Below are 14,018 nucleotides of genomic sequence, written 5' to 3'. Positions count from 1 at the left end.
AATAAAAAACGTTGAAAAAAAAAATTAAAAAAAATAAAAATAAAAATAAAATGCCATCCTTATGTAAATTCATCACCAGCCCTTTCCTTTCTCAGTAAAAGGCACCTTCCAAGTGCCCATTCCAAGTGGTCCTAGTGCCTCTTTCTCCCTTCCAGTTGGTTACCTTCCCTTCCAGTTCTTTGCTAGTAGAATGTAAATATGTCCTTCTTATCTCTGTTTTCTTAGTTGGGGCTTTAGCACCAGGAATGTGTGAACCTGATAATATCACTCTCCTGCTTGGAATCCTTCTGTCTCTCCAAAGCTTTCAGAGCAAAGCCCAGCTCCTTCATGTGACATGCCTCTCCTGTCCCATCTTCTCTTACACCCAGCTAAATTATCAGGGGGCACTACACAGCTGTTCATACCTATCCCCTACTGCACTCACTGCCCTCTTTGTCAACCATTTTTTTTAATGTTTATTTATTTTTGAGAGAGAGAGAGACAGTGCAAGTGGGGTGGCGGGGGTGGGGGCAGACAGCAGGGGAGATGCAGAATCCGAAGCAGGCTCCAGGCTCTGAGCTGTCAGCACAGAGCCCGACCAGAGCCCGACATGGGGCACAAACCGAAGAACCGCGAGATCATGACTTGAGCCAAAGTCAGACGCTCCACCGACTGAGCCACTCAGACGTCCCTGTCCACCTCTTTTTAGAAACCATTTCTGACCATCCTTTTCCACCACTTCTCCTAATTATTCATTGCTTCTTTATGTTCCCCCAGCACCCTGAACGTTCCTGTGTCTCCCAGCTAATTCATAAGGTCCTAAGGAGGTAGGACTCTATCTGCCTATCTCTGTATCTTTTCTATTAGCACAGGATAGGCCCTGGATGAATGTTTGCTTAAGCAATGACTGAACAGAGGTGAGACTAAGAATGGCATGTTGTTGGAGAGGCTACATGAGCACATAGCCATAACCACGACTCTGCAGTCAAATGGCTTCTGTGAACCTACATATTTGTCACATGAACTTCCAGTAACATCAGGGTTGAAAACAAATTATTGTTCTTTGCTGTTAAGTGGTGCCTAGAGGATATCAGATCATGATAAACTTGATCAAACTGTTACCTGTTTGTTTGAATGTCAAGATCACTGCCATAAATAAAAACTATTCTTTATATATTACAAAAGCAAAAACTAGTGTTTGCTGTATTCATTGTAGCACACCGCTAAGTGACAATTACAGGGCATGGAGCCACATGTGATTTAGAAGCTGGAAAAATCTCTTGGAGAAGGACCCAGTTTTCCTTTATAATACATGATTTTCAACTTGTCATCTGACTTAAATTTCCTACCAAGTAGAATAATACTGAAATCATTGTTAACTAAAGAAATTTAACTGCTGTCTACCTTCTTATTGGCCACATTTTCTTCTGTAAGTCACCTTCAAATTTTTAAAAATACTTTTTAAATATTTTAAATATTTAATTTTTTTTTAATTATATGTAAATATTTTTAAAAAATTAAATTACCGAGTAACCCTGATAAGACATGGAGATTTGAAAGCTGCACATGTTAGGTAGGACAGCAAGTGAATGCTTTTTATTCTAATGTTTAATGCACACTTCTGGGATTGAAAAAAGTGATTAAAAAAAGAAAGGAAAGAGTTTTCTATCCAACCGTCCTATAGTGTTTATTATAACTAACACTGAGATGCATTAATAAGGAAGTTCCAAGTACATGGCTAGCCCAATTAAATTTTGAAAAATCACATTAAAGTTTTAATGACCATTTGGGACTAGATCAGCTTTAAAAGTGGATACTTACTCAACTCCCTGAGATTTTCTTTCTTTACCAACTGGTGAACTGTCTCAGCATAAGCATATGTATGCAGACACATGGTCTTACTACTAACCTTTGACTGATTTTTTTTCATCCTTCCATGTTGCTGCCTTTTTTTTCTACTGCTATTCTTCTCTTTACTGATGGAAAAAGGTGTAAAAAAAAATCTTTGGACAACAGTGTAGACATTCAACTGTGGCCGCTAGAATTCAACCTCTGCACCACTATCCATTCCAAACCTTTTTTGATCATCAAAACATTTGATGAACCTGAACATTTCCATCTCAGGGTACACTGATGCAACCTTAGGATGTCACAAATTCCTTATTAACCTCACTTTCAGTCCCATTCAGATGGTATGGGAACACTGAAGACTACTCTAACTCAACCAACACTGAGGTGAAAAGATTTACTTCCACCTGCCCCGTGCATGACTGTAGCCATCATCATGGCCAGTTCCCTTGTTCTTATAGCCCCTGTGCCTCGAGTGAAAGGAGGACCAATGGAGGAGCCTGTATATGGCAGAATAAACCTGCACCTCCTCACCTTCTTACTTGGATTCATGTGTGTCTATTAACCTGTCTGTGCCGTCTCCTGAAATCATACGTGACAGCCTGGGTAGTGAGTTAAAACTTCCCTAAGCCTGAGAAGAGAGAAAAAGCTCAGAATAAAATAAAATAGGCTAGTCCCCTAATAAGGTATATATGAGGCAATGGGAGAAGGGGGCTAAATGGGGATATAGTATCAAGTCAAAGGAAATAATTTCCTCCTCCGTCTAGTCAAGGAGCACAGGAAAGAAACGCACCCTTCATACAGACATTGCAGGTGGATAGAGAAGCAACCTGGAACTTTTAAAGCATGCATACAACTTTCTGAGAGAAATTCGCAGACAGAAAACTGGTGGTTCACATTAAGCACCTCGTTTCCAACCTGATATCCAGAAAACAGAGGAGTTATGAATCAGCCCATGGTCTGTCGGATATAATTATCCTCTCTCTACACCATTATCTAATGATTATTAGTATTACTGTTGTTTCTGTTATTGCCTTCTACTCAATAAAGATACCTCTTCTGAAATCAGGCCTTCAGATACTGTAACATACAAAATTAAGCATTTATTTACTTCAAACATAATGAAACCCATATATGAAAAACCTACAGGAAACATCATACTATCGGTGAAAGTCAGAAAGCTTTTCTCTAGGATCAGAAACAATGCGAAGATGCCCACTGTTGGGATCTTCTACTCAACATAGTACTACTTTTGTGCTATTGAATTGTATGAGTTCTTTATATATATTGGATATTAATCCTTATCAGAAATATGATTTGCAAGTACTTTTTTCCCGTTCTGTAGGTTGTTTTCCCTTTGCTGATGGTTTCTTTTGCTGTGCAGAAGCTTTTTAGTTTGATGTAGTCCCACTTGTTTATATTTTATTTTGTTGCTTGTGTGTTAGGAGTGATTTCTAAAAAATCATGACCAAGACCCATGTCAATGAGCTTTCTTCCTACGTTTTCTTCTAGGAGTTTCATAGTTTCAGGTCCTACATTTAAGTCTCTAATCCATTTTGAGTTTATTTTTTCTGAGCGGAAAATGAACAAAGGATCTGAATTGACATTTTTTCCAAGAAGCTATATGAATGGCTGCAGGTATATGAAGATATGTTCAACACCACTAGTCATAGGGAAATGCAAGTTAAAACCACAATGAGATATCACCTCCTGCCTGTTAGAATGGCCACCATGAAAAAGATAAGAGATAACAAATGCTGGCCTGGATGTGGAGGAGAGGGAACCCTTGTGAACTGTTGGCAGGATTACAAATTGGTGCAGCCATTATGAAAAACATTGTGGAGGCTCCTCAAAAATTAACCTAGAATTGCCTTATGATTCAGCAGTTCCACTTCTGGGAACATATCCAAAGTATATAAAAGCACTGACTTGAAAAGATAGCTGCACCTCTGTGTTTACAGCAGCATTATTCACAACAGCCAAGACATGAAAACAACTAAGTGTCCATCAAAAGACGAGTGAATAAAGAAGTTGTGGTACACATGTATAAGGGACTATTGTTCAGCTACGAAAAATGAGGAAATCTTACCACTGGTGACAGCATAGATGGCTTTTGAAGGCATTACGCTACATGAAATAAGTCAGACAGAGAAAGACAAATACTACATGATCTCACTTATATGTGGAATCTTCAAACACATACACACACACACCAAACTCATAGAAAAAGAGGTCAGATTTGCAGATTTGTGGTTACTAGAGGTGAAGTGTGGGAGGAGAGAGAATTGGAGGAAGGTGGTCCAAGGTACAAACTCTCTCTCAAAAAATAAATAAACATTGAAAAATGTTTTTAAATAAAATAAAAAACGAACACTAAAAACACCATATATTTAACTTTCAAACTCATCTTTAGCATTCCCAATATTATTTTTCAAAATATTAACCCACATCATTTACTGTTTATTTATCTACAGATTTCTACTTTTGTTCTTTTCTAAAATGTTTAATTGAAGTACAGTTGACATATAATGTTATATTAATTTCAGGTGTATAGCATAGTGATTCAATAATTATATATATTCAAAATGCTAACCATGGTAAGTTTAGTTATCATTGGTCACCATATAAAGTTATTAAGTATTACTGACTATATTCCCTATGTTGTAATTTTCATCCCCATGACTTATTTATTTTATACCTGGAAGTTTGTACCTCTTTATCCCCTTAACCTATTTCACCTATTACCCTGCCCTCTGGCAATCAGCACTTAGTTATCTGTATTTATGAGTCTGTTTTTTTGGGTTTTTTTGGTTGTTTGTTCATTCATTTGTTTTGATTCCACATCTAAGTGAAACCTCTGGTATTTGTCTTTCTGTCTGACTTGTTTCACTTACGATAATACCTTCCAGGTCCATCCATGTGGTTGTGAATGGCACGATTTTATTCTTTTCTGTGGCTGAGTAATATTCCATTGTGTATATGTATCACATCTTATTTATCCATTCATCATGCTACTATGAATAATGCTGCAATATCTGGGTATTTAGCCAAAGAAAATGAAAACACTAATTCAAAAGGTTTCCATTTTTTTTTTAACCTTATACTTCTTTGAAGCAGGCCTCAGACTCACATAATAACCACAGGTAATATGATACAAATACATGTGAACCAACAGAAACTAAAAGGAAATAATGCAATAATATACTGCTTCATAATTGTAAACAACAGGAAGCGTAGATGGTGACCGGAGGCAAACCGAAATCCGTTTTGTAATCATTAGTTCACAATCGGTCCATTAGGCTCTCGGTGACACACAGCACGGCCAGATTTCTGGGGTTGACTATTGACTTTTCTATTTTTTTCCTGCTGGCATTGGTACTCCCACAAAACCTATTAAATCTTCTCCCTCTGGGCTTATTATTTTCTGTTTCTCCTCTCTTTTCATTCCTCATTTGTTTTTGCTTTGCATTCATGTAGTTGTACGTATCACTCCTCACTCGAGGCCACGGGGGAGAAAAGATAACCTACATTCATCTCTGCATTGCACATCCTGTACTCTCTCACCCATAGGATCACAGAGGTGTTGAACTTCAGCGCTGTTAGGGACTTTTATGGTCACTGAAGATGACAGAGATTAAGAGACTCAGGTAAAAATTATATGGCCAGTTGGGTAATAAAACTGAATTAGTCAACTGTAGTGGGACTAAATCATGAGTCTTCATCCCCTGGAGCATGACGAAAGATCCATGGTTAGGAACTGCCATATATACTTCAAGAGATGTCTTTCTCTATCCATAGATTTGGGTTCTTAGGATTTCTTCAGGATTTTAATTTATCTTAGCCAGTTCCAAGGATCCAAGCTATTTTCTCTTCCAGACCTTTTTGTTCCGTTTGCTCTGCAGCTCAGGAAAGAATGCGGAACACAGCCCGAGGCAGCTGGAACTTCAAGAGTCTGCACGGGGGCAGTACCACTGCAGACCTCTGGGTTGGAAGCATCAACCCTGCCGGCTACACAGACTGTGATTTGCCGGAGTATTTGTATAATAAGGATGAAATTCAGTTTGTATTTAATTATTGTTTTGATGATTTGGTGGTTCTAAGTCATTTGCCAATGGGATTTTAAAATCTTTTTCCTTTGATTTTACCCTTCCTCGTAACGCGGCAGTTAAATACCACCGATTACAGCTCACAAATGGAAACAATTAGCAATGATCATTAAAAAAATTGTAGAAAATGGTACAATGGACCTAACAGCTCCTTCCCTCAGAGGATGCCCAGAGATTAAGGAAACATGGGAAAGCAACATGAAAGGAGCATTCAGAAGCTGAATGTAAAAATTCAAGGGCCCCAACGAGAAGGTGGAGAGAAAATCAGAAGGGGGAGGGATGCTAGATCCTTGGGATACGTGGACACTAAGGAAGAAAGGTATAAAGAGAGGTGGGGGTGATACGGCAGCAGCAGCCTTGACTTCTGCCATCCCTAGGCTTGAACTGTGCCCCATTAAAGGCCACCAGGATCAGAATGTCCCCCAAGATTCATCAAAGATCATAACAAGAAAGGAGGGAGAGTGTCTGTTAGACTATCTGGAAAAATGCTGGGAAGGTCCCTGGGCAGAACATTAAAACTCTGTATTCTACTGAAGTTTCCATCTAAAGAAAGCCCCTCACATGGATCACGTGGTTCCAGGAGCACTCTGTCGTGAGCAATCACCACATTTCCTTTAAAACAGAGATTAATCGGGGATGGGATTCTTCTGTCTTTGGAGTTCTTCTGGGAAACTAACTTCCCCTTCCCTTTCTCTCATTTTTTTGATGTGATTATCTCCAGTATACACACACTTTGATTATCTTGTGTCACTGATTCATTTGTTCAAAAAACACTGAGTGCCTCTTATGTTCCAGGCACCGTACCATACCATGAGGATTCTGAAATGAATTCCACTCCTCCCCAGGTGCTCCCAGCTCAGCAGAGGAGACACTAGGAAGGTTGGTCATTAGATAGTGTAGGAGACATCCAGGAGAGGTAAACTCTGATAGGGGCAGGGAGGAGGGAATGGTGAGCAAGCAGTTGGGGGAGAATTCATAGATGAGGACACTTTTAAGTTGGGTCTTGCAGGTAAGTAGAAATTTGTCAGGAAGATGAGAAGGGAACAGAATAATTAAGCTCCAAAGGTAGAGCTGAAAGTGAAAGTCGGAAATTTTTATGATCTAGGATTTCCTTCATGTTCTAAAACATGATGTGGTAAAACTCATATTAGGTTGGCCTATGAAAAGATTTTTGAGATTAGTTTGGAGTTTGGACTTACGGTGGTTTCGATCCTTTAAAAAAGATTAATTTGCTTATTATAGAATAGACCACCATTCCATTCTCCAACATACTTCCAGGAACTGCAAGTGTGGATAACTCTTGTTTCAATCAATGGGATTCTTGTACTCAAATGTTTTGAGAGTCCATTACAGAGAGTTGGGTCAACTCAGTCACATACATGCTCCACAGGTACAAATTTAATTCCCAGCTTACATCTTAAATTTTCTAAAACTATTATAGCTACTTCAACCAAGAAATAGGTGGATAGTTATTTGACTTTTGATTATGTTCACAAGCAAATATACAGACAAAGCAGGCACAGCAGATAAAGCATATTTCAATCCAAAGCTCTAAAATGATTTCTACTAATTGTGAGTTTATTGGTCATGCTTCTTTGGGTACAATGATCTCCTATTCCTTGTAGGGAGGATTTTATCTTTTCTTTCTGTAAGGTTTTACATGATGATCATGGAAACTCTGATTATAACCAGTGACACTGGTCTGTAGCCAAATTTGCCTCCATTATTGTTTGACATTTACTCATTGGCACCATTGTTTATCAAATCTGGAATCTTTCTTCAACTAGGCAAAAATACTTTCTACGTAACACTGGAGTTCCCATAAAATATAAGAAACATTAAACTGGTGAATAGGCTTGCAGAGTATCTATCACTAATGTCAAAGGTCCATCCCAAGTCCATCAATATGAAAACCTAGGTTAGGTACTCAACCTCTATGCCTCAGCTACCTTCCATGGAAAGTGGACATGATGATAGTTTATAAGGCTCTTATGTAATTGAATGCAATAACATAAGTAGCATACATAGCTTAGCACAAGTCTGACCCATTGAAGGCACTCAGCAAATACCTACTCAATTTATCTCATGATGAGTTTTTTTAAGAAGCCAAGAATCTAAAGGCACCGAATAAAATCTAATGCTTAGGATTTAATAAAAATGTCTCTCCTTTATGCTTGCATTCATTAGTAACATGTCATAGCTAATGCTTTTGATATAAGAGGAAGAAAAATCATTTCAAAATAAATGTAATCAAACATAAAAAATACCTCAGAGAACCAGAGAAAGTACAATATTGCATAAATAGTGGGAAATTATACCTATAACACGCTTCTTAATTCTGAGTTAATGAAAATAAAGGTGAATGTCACATGTGGTTATTTTAATTAGAACTTATATCCAGGTGGTTAAAAATAGTCAGATTTTCAGAAACAATTCTTCAGCCTTCAATTAACATTTGGATCAAAGTACAATTTTTTCCCATGCTATTCAAAGCTATAAAATAAACCTACCTTTGAAGCAAACAAATATTTTGTTCAATGATTTCCACTCTAAAAAAAATAAAGGCTTGTTTAAGCCCACAGCTAAAGAGTAAATAAAATGTAAATGTCTTAAGAACCAAAAAAAAAAAAAAAAAAAAAAGGCAAAGTTAATACTATTTCAATTCATTAAATCGCTACTGACACATAACACAACACTTCCAACTGCTAATTAATGACATTCTGAGATTCCAGGAATTGATGAAAATGTTCACAGTGAAATTCAATCTGTTTCTTTATGAAAACTATTTTGGGCTTAACATACACCACAGGATAACTGAACAAGGATAGCCAGCATCCAGCTGGCTCTAGCAAGAGCTCACAAATACCCACAAACTGCCTCTGTCTTCCCTCTAACCTGAGGGATGTGAAATACAGAATCGGCTGTCAAAAACAAAACACATAATAACACAGCAGACCCACTTTTTGCCTATGAAAACAATCTTCTGGAAATTTTATTTAAAAAGTAGACACAATAAAATATGCCCGCTGATGTTCCCTCATCTCAACATTTTTCAAAACCTGAACCTGAGGTTCCATTGCCCATAATTAGTCACAAATACTTTCAAGACACATAATCTGACAGGAAACCCCTGGAGACATCTCTGAATATAGTAAAGGAAGCCAGGAGGTTAAAACTTCTTCTTCACATTTTTCTTCAACCAGATTTGCTAAACCGAGGAAATTATTTGATTTGCAAGACCATTAGCCACACTGACAAATTAATTTCATCAATCACAGTAAAATGGGATGAAATTGAATATTTTTTTCATACTGAAAGTAAATTCAAGGACACTAGGGAAGAGGTGGAAAAATAGTATCCTATTATCGAAAAGACATTTTAAGCTCCTGTAAGGACCTCATGACTCATAATATGGGGAACTGAAAACCAGAAGACACGGTTTTCGCTTACATTTCAAAATACTTCAGCACATAGAACTCTTATTGGTTTAAATTATTAAAATCTGTGAATGAAAAAACCCTCCCAGACAACACATCCGTTCCTGGGCATAGGACACCGCACACAGCATTGTGGAAGGCACTCTAATGGCCAGCTTGTTATGGGTAGGAAAGACAAGGTGTGTGCTTCCTGATGAAGCACTAAACTTCAAATATTTCCAAGCTAAGGGAGTACTTGAACGTATTAATGATAATATAAAACAAGACCAAGTTCATTCTCCCAGGATGCTGCTATTGGAACTCTCCTGCATTTATGCCACCATTAGTCCATCATGGCCTCTCATTCAAGCTCTTAAATTAGTCATTCATTTATTCAATAAGTATACTTTGGGTTAGATTTTGAAGGATTGTTGCAGGCTATGCCAAAAAGTTTCGAGTTTCACTAAGGGCAATGCAGAAGAAGTGAAAGGTTTTAAGCAGGAGAATGACATGATCAGATTTTTATTTTAGAAAGTTGACAGTTTGGATATTAAATGGGATGCAGTTAGGAGTAGATACCTGGAAAGCAGCCTCAGAAAGAACCAAGCTAACCCAGGCAATAAGTAATAATGACGCAAAGAAGGCTGTGGGAGTGAGGTTCAAGAGAATGAAAAGGAATCAAGGCATACAAGGAAGGTTATGAAAAAAGAAAATACTGGGGACAAAGCAAAGTTGGAGAGTTGGTTGGGAATGATGTGTTCCATTTATAACAGGTTGAATTTGAGGTCAATTTTAGCCCTTTATGCACAATTAGTACATAGGAGCAAGATATCTATCTAGACCTCATAAGCTGATAGGAGATGGATCTAAATTAGGAAGACATCTCTAATGCAAATGATTATTCAGGGGGTGGCAGAGGACAGCACAGGTAGAAAATTTAAGGTTAAGAAAAAAAAGAGCAGAAGACTGAACACTAGGGGACCTGGGTGGCTTCGTCAGTTAAGTATCCAACTCTTGAGTTCAGCTCCGGTCATGATCTCACATTTCATGGAATCGAGCCCCATATCCAGCTCTGTGCTGACAGTGTGGAGCCTGCTTCAGATTCTCTCTCTCCCTCTCTCTCTCTCTACCCCTCTCCTGTTTGCATGCTCTCTCTCTCTCTCTCAAAATAAATAAATAAGCTTAAAAAAAAAGACTAAACACTAAGAAAGCACCAATGTTTTAGAAATGGGCACAGAGAGAAGAGAATAAAGACAGATGGAGAAGGAAAGGAAGGAAGAAACTGTAAGAGTAAGTCTAGAGAAAGCCAAGGACAAATGTTTCAAGGCAATCATGGCCAAAATTGGCAAGTGCTGCTAAGTTGTCAACCGAACTAAAGACAGAAAAGTGCAGTGAATTTAATAAAAAGAAGAAGGACGATAGGGAGTCAGGAATCTTGGTTGTACAAATGCTCAGCTGGACTGAATTAGGATGCACTTGGAGGTGAGGAATTGGAGATAAGAGTGTAAAGAACATTTTCATGGCCTATGAATACCCACTTCTAGAAAGTTCCACCAATGAGAACAAAAATGTCAGCTGTGGCATAATTCCAAGTGGTGGCAGGGCGCTGAAGTTACTCCAGACTTGGTGTAGCAGCAAAGCAGGAGCCAGAGGGCAAAGGCTTTATGACATGGGGGACAAAAGTGAGGACCGCCATTGACAGTAATTCAGGAAAAGGGACTCCTGGCTCTTAGTACACACGCTGTGGCAAAAGAGCAGATTCTACATGCATGCACTCATTCGTTCATTTAAGAAGTATTTCTTGAGTAGCTGCTATTTTGGACACTGTGTTAGATGCTGGGAAGATTCTTGGTAAACACATCACACGTGCTTCCTGCTCTCAAAGAACCTACAGTAGGAAGGCTGCTGCAAATGTGGAAGCCTTGAGATGGAGGAAGATGTCCGTTAAAACTCAAAGGCAGGGGGCACCTAGAGGGCTCGGTTAGTTGAGCATCTGACTCTTGATCTTGGCTCAGGTCATGATCCCATGGTCATGTGATCAAGCTCTGTGTCAAGCTCCTCGCTGAGCATGGAGCCTGCTTGAGATACTTTCTCACTCTCTCCCTCTGCCCCTCTCCCCCACTTGTGTTCTCTCTCTCTAAGAAGAAAGAAAAGAAAGAGAGAAAGAAAGAAAGAAAGAAAGAAAGAAAGAAGAGAGAAATAAAGAGAAAGAAAGAAAGAGAGAGAGAAAGAAAGAGAAGAAAGAAAGAAAGAAAGAAAGAAAGAAAGAAAGAAAGAAAGAATCAGAGAGGGATGGAGAGAAGGAAGGAAGGAAGGAAGGAAGGAAGGAAGGAAGGGAGAGAGAGAGAGAAAAAGAAAGAAAGGAAGGAAGAAAGACACTCAAAGGTAATAGCTTCCACTGAAGAAGAGGGCAAAAGAAGGGACTTTTGTTCACTAGGAAACCAGTTCTCCGTAAGGCACAGGGCATAGGTTTTGGAGGACGGCAGTGGTGGAGGCTGGGTCAGGAGGAGAAGTACACAGCAGGCCAGACTATGCAGAAGAGGTAACATACCTTCTAGGGACTTTAATTTTGAGAAGGAACTAAAAATAGCAGGGGTGTGCAATCTGGAGGAGCTATTAGCCTTGGGGTTTCCAGTGGAATTCACCCCAAACGGGGAGGTCCTGATTAATAGGGCTTCTCAGGGAATCCAAACGTGGGACACAATAGTAGCTTCTGGGACTTGGTTCTCATTACAAAACCAGCCTAGACCTGGTTAGACTGTGGGCCCAGGGAGTGCAGGACAATGGGAGGCAGGAGGATGTATTCCCCAGTGTCAGTCACACGTACAGGTGGAAGCTGGAAGCGTCAGGAGGAAGCTGGACCTTTTGCAAAGGAGCCCGCCAGTTCTACATCATGATTCTGAGGGAATCCACCCTGACCTTGGTATCCTTCTAACTTTTGTGTCACTTTTGGATGCTCACCTTCATCATTTCCCTCACCTTCTGTGACTCCTCCTCCGCGATCTAGTTTTGATTCTTTCCTAACGAGGAATGTGCTCTCTTAATTGTCTCAACTACCATGGTCTTGATAGTCGCCTCATCCTGACATGTTCTCCCCCGACCCAAGAGGCTGATTTGCAGTTGCGTTGGTAGTACATATTTTTTTAAATGTCTTATTCATTTTTGGGAGAGAGAGAGAGAGAGAGAGAGAACGCATGCATGAGTGGGGTAAGGGTAGAAAGAGGTGGAGACAGAAGATCCCAAGTGGGCTCTGTGCTGACAGCAGGGAGCCTGATGCGGGGCTCAAACCCATGAACTGTGAGATCATGACCTGAGCCAAAGTCATTTGCTTAACTGACTGAGCCACCCAGACGCCTGTATTGTATTTTCTCAAACCCTTCCCTTCTTGTTGCCTCAAGACTGCAGTTTGTAACCCACCACACTGTTCAACTCCTCAAATAACCTCTGAGAATCACCCCAATCACCCAGGGTCAGAAGACCAGCAAGTAAAAGATGCATCACAGTCTTCACCCAAATTCTAGAAGAAATAAAATGCCAATACTTCCTCCAACACCTTCATTCCCTTCCTTTCTCTTTTATTCCTCAAGACAAAACACTAGCTAGCCCCTCAGCCGCCCCCCGTTTCTTGCTAGTTCCCTCTGCAGAGACACAAAGAGGTCTTTTTTCTTGCCAAATGTTTTGATCATATCACATCCCTAGGGCTGAGTGTCAGACACTATAAAGTGTTTTTCAAAAGAGATACTTTTTTTTAACATTTATTTATTATTAAGAGACAGAGAGAGATAGAGCATGAGCATGGGAGGGGCAGAGAGGTGGGGAGACACAGAATCTGAAGCAGGCTCCAGGGTCTGAGCTGTCAGCACAGAGCCCGACGTGGGGCTCAAACCTGCAAACCATGAGATCATGACCTGAGCTGAAGTCGGACGCTTAACCGACTGAGCCACCCAGGTGTCGGTTGAGTGTCCAGCTCTTGGTTTGGGCTCAGGTCATGATCTCACAGCTTTGTGGATTCGAGACCCAGACTGGGCTCTGCGCTGGCAGTGTGGAGCCTGCTTGGGATACTCTCTCTCTCCCTCTCTCTCTCTCTGCACCTCCCACCACCTGCGCTGTCTCTGTCTCTCTTAAAATAAATAAATAAACTTTTTAAAAAATGGTGCGAAACAACAGGAAAATCTGAACATTGCGAGCAACCTAAGCATGGATCAGTCTTCGCTCGCTTGTGGACAAAATCGGAAGCAGATGTTTTTCTCCATTGCCCTTTGCATTTGCACCCCCTCCCTGATGAACTTTCTCTCTTCAGCCCTCTCCCGATACAGAGATGGTATATACTATTATATATACCACATATATATATATGATATATATATATCATATATATATACACACATATATATATGATATATATATATGATATGTATATATATATACACACAACTAAAATAACTGAGATTCCTCAGATCATTCATTGAGGGTTCTCACTCGGCTAAGAGCCGCCCAATGGAACACACCAAATCACAGTGCAGCGGAGGCTGTTCCCAGGGTATCCATGGAAATCAGCAACATGAAAAAGTTACAATCAACTTCCAAAGATGCCTACGTTACGTCTGGGAAGATGCAGAGGCTCAAGCCAGACATACGGAGCAACTCTGGGCAATCATATCATGTTAGC

This window comes from Panthera uncia, chromosome B4 (assembly GCF_023721935.1).
Source record: "Panthera uncia isolate 11264 chromosome B4, Puncia_PCG_1.0, whole genome shotgun sequence".
In the NCBI taxonomy this organism is placed as follows: Eukaryota; Metazoa; Chordata; class Mammalia; order Carnivora; family Felidae; genus Panthera; species Panthera uncia.
The sequence above is the reverse complement of the archived record's forward strand: the minus strand, read 5'-3'. Positions refer to the sequence as shown.